Source organism: Aptenodytes patagonicus, chromosome 3, assembly GCF_965638725.1.
Source record: "Aptenodytes patagonicus chromosome 3, bAptPat1.pri.cur, whole genome shotgun sequence".
NCBI lineage: Eukaryota > Metazoa > Chordata > Aves > Sphenisciformes > Spheniscidae > Aptenodytes > Aptenodytes patagonicus.
Window position 1 is genome coordinate 17,375,377 of NC_134951.1, and position 7,372 is coordinate 17,382,748.

The following is a 7,372-nucleotide window of genomic DNA, read 5'->3' on the forward strand; positions in this document are numbered from 1 at the left end:
GTTACAGAAAAATGTACTTAGTGTGAGCCACAGGAATTTAAATTTATCTACATTTGTATCTTGATGACCACTGGTAAATGTTTTTTTCTATATGGTATGTAAAAGTATTAGGAATATTAATTCGATCTCAGAATAATGTTTGGTAGTTGATCTGTGTTGCAGCTTTAGAAGGCAATTTTGTGCACGTAGTTAAATATAAAAAGACTAAAATTATAATTTACTTAATATATAGGATTCCGTTTGCAGAAGCATTTATCTGTAGTGTATGAGTTTGTTTTACTTTTTGAGGTTGACAATGAAGCAGTAGGTTTCAGTTTGGTCAGAGGTGGAGTGTTGTAATGCACTTCTTTCTGCTTTTCCACAGTACTGTTCTATTCCTCTGAACTTAAGCATTCTAAAATATTTAATCTCGTTACGATTAACTAAATTACTGTAATTCTAAATAACATTATACAAATATTTACATGGAAAAGTTCAAAATGAGAATAAGCGAAAAGGCTGCATTTGTTCAGAATTTAATTTGGTTTCTTTTCAGCAAAATAAATTGAAATTTTTCACTTTTCCCTAACTTTTCCTTTTTGTTTAGGCAGTACTCATTTCAGACTTTTTAATCAAAAAACTCTAGTTTCAGCACATTCTAGCTATTTTTATTAACTCTTTTAAACCACATACTCATTTGACTAGATCTAAATAACTTGCTGAACTAACTAAAAGACCAGAGATCCAAGGAAATTGTTTCCCTGAATTTAATTAGACAGACAGGCTTCCTCTTGCTGCAGGTCTTCAGAGACATCCTTCTCTCCACTAAGTACTTTCTGGAATGACTTCTATATTTTAGGTGCAATTTAAATGACCAAATTATACAGGACACTCAAATCACACAATAATAGAGTCTCAGTCTTAATGACTGGAAAGTAATTGGGCAGTAGTTAGTATAGAAATGCATTTAAAAAATTAGATAAATAATATTTACCAATATTTCCTCCCATTTATATCCAGAACTTGTTGCATCAGCTCAATAGCAATAAGCCCTTGCTAATTACCCATGTCTCCTCCCTGCTGCTATGAAAAGAGGAACACTGCAGTCTCTGAATAAATGGGTTTCAGCCATACCTTAGACTATGGGCTTTACACCCAGGGTATGGTTTAATTATCCTGTAGTATGAGAGTCAGTTTTCATATTTTAAGAGTGTGGACTGTGTACATGGAAAGGTATTTAGGTGCTTATTTGGACTTCCAAAAGCATCTAAGCACTTGAAATTGTCAGGAGTGTGTTCTTGGTACCCAACAGCTCCTACACAACCTTCACAGCACTCATCTGCCTTGTTAGGCACTTATAAAACTTGTTAAAAACTGGCTCCACAACTTTACTAAGGACACCTTTGGCCCAGAACTTGTTTTTCAGCCATTCAATTTAACATGATTATTTTCCCAGTATTGAAAAAAAAATAGCTGATCCACCTTCCAAAGTACTGCTAGAGGTGAGAAGCCATTCTTGCAATGAGCTGCCAGCCCGAACACTGGAAGTGATGGTGTAGCATTAACATAACTTCAAACGCCAGCTAGAAATAGCCCAAACCCATTTGTGTTGAGCTGACCCTAAAATTTTTGGCTACTACTAAAATATACCCTTCCCCATTAAAGTGCACTGGGAGATAGTATTTACCAAGGATGTTTTGGGGTTTTTTTCACTGCGTAGGAGTTTTGCCCCAGTGAGAGCACTGACAGCTCTCTCAGCAGTAAGGCATGAGCAAAGCATGAGGCTCTGACTCATATTTGCAGGTGGATATAGCCAGGATGGCTGAAAGAGTCATTGCCCCGCTGCTCCCCGAGGGGCTGCTGCCCACAGAGCCAGAGCAGCGCGATGGCACGCGTGTGCCCCCTTGTGCAGCGCAGCACAGCATGTCACCCCGTGTATCAGCGCGACATGGAAGTGGAGGCAGTTTGTACTAGTACACCAGGCTGTGAATCCTGGCCTTTGGAGGTGGACATGCATCCTGTTCGGCTTTTACTTCTCTGGGGATACCAACCACTGCAAGAGGAGTGGTGCAAACAGGGGGAACTGCTGCAGTCACCCCCACAGCTCTTCCTGTGAACACAGGCAGTAAATGCAGCTGGAGTGTAGGCAGGCAGGGATGCAATGGCTACCAGCCTTCAGAGATATGGCCAAGAGGAGGTTTTTAAAAGCAGAATTCCTCAGAACAAGCAAAAAGTCCAGAATGGGAACGAGTCTTGTAAGTGGCACGGACCAGGTCCCTCTCCTGTTGCCCAGATCCTGTGATGAGAAGCTGGTGAGAAATAGCTGTCATCTGCAACACTGAATGGAGGATGAGGGACTTTGTGGCTGTGGCTGCCACAAACTTATTAATTTAATAAATTAAATAATGCCGGACACCAGCCTCTGGCCCCACAGCCAGCTGGAATGGCCTTGCAATGTTCCCAGTGTTAAACTGGATCAGGAGACATGCTAACAGTTTAACTGCATAGATGACTGTTTTTCAGTGCTTGGATCTGTACCATATATACATACCTTTGCCTGTCGGAAAAGGTCCTGGGGGTGCTGGTCGACAGCCGACTGAACATGAGCCAGCAGTGTGCCCAGGCAGCCAAGAAGGCCAATGGCATCCTGGCCTGTATCAGAAATAGTGTGGCCAGCAGGAGTAGGGAAGTGATCGTGCCCCTGTCCTCGGCACTGGTGAGGCCGCACCTCCAATACTGTGTTCAGTTTTGGGCCCCTCACTACAAGAAGGACGTTGAGGTGCTGGAGCGTGTCCAGAGAAGGGCAACAAGGCTGGTGAGGGGTCTGGAGAACAAGTCTTCTGAGGATCAGCTGAGGGAACTGGGGTTGTTTGGCCTGGAGAAAAGGAGGCTGAGGGGAGACCTCATCGCTCTCTACAACTACCTGAAAGGAGGTTGTAGCGAGGTGGGTGTCGGTCTCTTCTCCCAAGTAACTAGTGATAAGACGAGAGGAAATGGCCTCAAGTTGCGCCAGGGGAGGTTTAGATTGGACGTGAGGAAAAATGTCTTTACTGAAAGAGTGGTTAAACATTGGAACAGGCTGCCCAGGGAAGTGGTGGAGTCACCATCCCTGGAAGTATTTAAAAGACATGTAGATGAGGCGCTTAGGGACATGGTTTAGTGGTGTTGGGTTGACAGTTGGACTCGATGATCTTAGAGGTCTCTTCCAAACTTAATGATTCTATGATTCTATATAGTTTTTTGATTTTCTAGCAGGAACGTGGTCTGCACATAATCCTATACTGATACTCCTCAACGGGTACTGGTTCATGGGACATTTGCAGCTCCAAAACCCATTTTCCTCTTAGCTTGGGAACTGCCTCTGGTGTTTGCTGTAGCCATACCTTCCTGGATTTCCATGAATTTCTGCATAGATTCAAACTCCAGGTGCTGGCGCGCTGTTGCTTGGCCTCTGGAAAAAAAAAAAACAACAACAAACTACAACCCCCTCCACCCAGCAGGGCCTGTCATTATCTTGCTAATCAAAGCAAGCACTGTCAAAGGACCTGCTGAAAGGAGACTTACGTATATACGTCAAGCTTGCACCAATTAAAAAATTGCTCATTGCCTAATTCATTAAACAGTAGGAAGTAGAAATGAAGCTTTAAATTTAGCAGAGATGCTACTGCTGATTATTAACCACAGTCTCTCATTAAGCAGTTGTCTGTCATTCTAATGAACAATATGAACAAAAGAGGATAAAATATAATCTACTAATCAGATTGTAATCTAATGATATCCAATCGAACAAGTATGTGGTCATATTCGCAAAAGATCAACTGGTGTTTTTATCGTGCTATTGCTAATTAACTGGGGCTTCACTACTCAAAAATAACATGGATTATTTCCATATCACATTCCTTACTGTCACAAATAAGGACTGAAGAGTACTCAGCACTTGAACAAGAAGCACTGCCGGGGGATGTAACTCCGTTTGCTATCTTTGTACTCCTTTACGTGATAAGGGACAATTATCTTCACAGGACAAAATCTCCCCACGTGACTCAGGTTTGACTCTTCTTACGGCCAAAGGAGTTGCTTTGTGTAAATGTTACATGATTTACTGCTCTATGTGCTGGGTTCAAAAGCAAATTTGAATAGAATCATAGAATAGTTTGGGTTGGAAGGGACCTCTAAAGGTCATCTAGTCCAACCCCCCTGCAACAAGCAGGGACATCTTCAACTACATCAGGTTGCTCAGAGCCCCGTCCAACCTGACCTTGAAGGTTTCCAGGGATGGGGCATCCACCACCTCTCGGGGCAACCTGTGCCAGTGCTTCACCACCCTCAGCGTAAAAAATTTCTTCCTTATATCTAGCCTTAATCTACCCCCTTTTAGTTTAAAGCCATTACCCCTTGTCCTGTCGCAACAGGCCCTGCTAAAAAGTTTGCCGCCATCTTTTTTATAAGCCCCCTTGAAGTACTGAGAGGCTGCAATAAGGTCTCCCCAGAGCCTTCTCTTCTCCAGGCTGAACAACCCCAACTCTCTCAGCCTTTCTTCAGAGGAGAGGTGTTCCACCCCCTGATCATTTTCATGGCCCTCCTCTGGACCCGCTCCAACGGGTCCATGTCTTATTGAGCAATTTTGAATTTGAGCAACTCTTATCTGCCATATTTATCAAATACAAAAGGCAGATCGATATTCAATTGCTCTGTCTAGGTAGCGAGCTAGTCGTTTCAAAATCACCTATCACAGTTGTGTTGAGGCCAGCAGTTTCTCCCTGTGAATGATGAAATTGTTAAGGTAAATGCTGCCTTTGTGAACCTCAGGATAATAGCTGAAGGCAATATTTGCAGTTGTCACCCTTCCCAAGAAAATGTAGATTTGTCATGGCACTTTTTTTTTTTCTGTAAGACTTGAATCAAGCTGAATCCAATGGATAAGTTTTTTTCTGTGGCTTTTTCAGGTTTTCTACCCAGCTTTGCAAATTTGAAGTGGGTACTGGGGAAAAGTTACGCTTTGTGATCTCTATGAAATCCTGCCATTGCCTCGGCTTAACTCAAAGGATTCCTAGGAAAGGATATTCAAATTTGAGCTTGCATCTAAAAATACACTAATGACAAGTGTTTTCCCGTCAAATCCATTCCCCTGTCTCCTACCGTTAAGGAAATCAATTACAGAGGATCCCAGTGTGACAAGCCATGCAAGAGTAAAAATGGTAGGATTTAACTGATGTAATTGTAGATGTTGGAAAGTTAATTGGTTGTGTGTCAACTGCTCAGCCATGGTCACTTCACAGTCAAGAGGGAATTGCAGAGGGCAATTCATTTGACCCATGTATGCAGCTATCTTAGCCTGAGAGAAACTGCCTCCTGGAAAAGCCTGGTTGTGTCCATGGACTACAAAGTGTGTCTGTTAGTTTTGACTTAGCCACCTTTTAGACAGAGAGTTAAATGGAGATGAATGCCACCTTACATCTATCATTCATGACATGAAGATAATATTACGTATTGATAACATCTGCAGTATGTAAGAAATCACAGGTTTGGGTTTCAGGTCTGCACAATTATTTTCTAGGCTCCCTCTTTGATCAGGACCTCAGCACTTGACAGGAACAAACTTCACTCAGTTCCCCTTTACTTTTCAGCACCACTGAAATGCATCAACATTTGAATTTGGGTTTCACAATATTTGGGTTTTTTAACACGTAGCTTTAAAAAAACCCTATCCTGCACCACTTTGTTTTGCAGTTCTGAGCACACCACAGTTCAACACTTCCTGGAGTTAATTAAGGGTTATCACTTTTCTTTGCTCCAGAGGTTCATTTTAAGACAGATCCAAAAATGGCTAAAAGTGCACTTGAAGATGCTCTTTTCTGAAACAGATTGTTAATTAACCTTCACCTTTTCTGTGCTTGCTAAAACCTTCATTGCTCTTTTTGCTAATTCCTCATCTCTTAACCTGTCATTTAAGCCTGTGCCCTTGGCCTTCATATCCAAACCTTCACCTTTCTTTGGCTTGCAGATGGGTCAAAGGGCTGGTCCTTTAGTCCTTTATATCCGCCTCCCAGACTTGACTACAAGAAAGATTTTGAAAGCTGCTGTGAGCTGTCAGCATTCGCTCTTGTTACTGCCCCTCTCCTTTATTATCAGTGAACTTCAAAGGTTTATTTTTAGTCCAACACCTCAATTTGTATTAGATTTTGTGGCTAATTAGCATTAGCAATTTAGTATAAAGCTATCCAAAAGGAAACATTCATCTTGCCAGGACAGTTAAAGGACTAAAAATGAAAGAATTTGTCTTCAATTACCTATTACAGAAAAATTAGCTGTGGATGCTGCATTCCCAAATTAAGATATTCCTACTCCTTTCCTCTAAGCAGTTAACAGTACAAAAGGCTGTCCTAGTCTTCCCAGTCTGTTTTAATGATGTTTTCATGTTTTCCTGGAACACACTGCAAACAACACAACCCAGCGCCCACCAGAACCTTTCCTGCAGCTTTCGTCCTCCATGTCCCTCTGCTGAGCACTCAGATTTGCTCCCCTTGCTGCCTGCTGTCTTCATCTGGCACAGTTCAACCTGCAACCAGTCTCGTTACTCCTGATCTCGTCACAGCCTGATCACGTTAGTTTGTGATTGACTTTACCATGCTGCCCACAGCCTTGGGAAGTAACTTCTTATTGTCTCCAATGTCCAATACATACTGGGATATTTGATTGTGTTTTCCACTTAGCCTGAAAAGGCTGCCACAGTTTTTCAGCTCTAATAACTTTGTAATAACACCATATTCAGTTCTAGTCTGACCACATTTGTGAATAGCAGCATTCATGTATTAGATCTGGAAAAAATATTATTAAAAGATGTCAACGGTAAGAAGACTGGACAGTCGGATTATAGAAACAAATCTGGGTATTAAAAAGTAGGACCTTTACCTTTTGAAGTGAGAAGGAGAGTCTTCACGGCTGTCAGTGCCTCTTTCTGCAGTAGGGACAAGATTCCAGCTCCCCTGATACTCACACTGTGGTCCTGTCTTTCTCCTTGGCCTTGGTGGCCCTACTTACAGTTTAACACTACAGCCACTGGGTCTCTGCTCATCAGGGGAGGAATATGTCTGGACCAATGCAGGTGGTCCTCCATCTGAATCAATTGCCTATGCTGCCGTCGTCAATGGAGACGCATGTAGAAGTTTTAGGCTGTGATTCATCTGATTTGTTTTAAATATCTACATTAAGATGACATGAATCACATCTTAAAACTGCCTGTTTCTCACCACAGAGCTGAGAGTGACAGTGATTTAAATGTCTATTGTAGGCATCTATACTCGATCAAACAAAACCCCTGCAGAGGTAACACCTATATTAATGCTGTAAGCAGTATCAGGGCCCCTTTTCTGGGCCTGAAGCCAGCTGGCAG

At 42.2% G+C, this 7,372-nt stretch overlaps 1 long non-coding RNA gene across 1 annotated transcript in view; it reads right to left on the reverse strand.

Moving 5' to 3' along the window:
- The window catches only part of LOC143158967 (uncharacterized), a 61,973-nt gene extending 54,906 nt beyond the window's left edge, over positions 1 to 7,067 (reverse strand). Inside the window, exons 1-2 of the long non-coding RNA XR_012995080.1 lie at positions 6,892 to 7,067; positions 3,363 to 3,430 (exon numbers count right to left, since the gene is read on the reverse strand). This is a non-coding gene — a long non-coding RNA (uncharacterized LOC143158967). The remainder of the gene's footprint in view (positions 1 to 3,362; positions 3,431 to 6,891) is intronic.
- Positions 7,068 to 7,372: the final 305 nt, after the last annotated feature.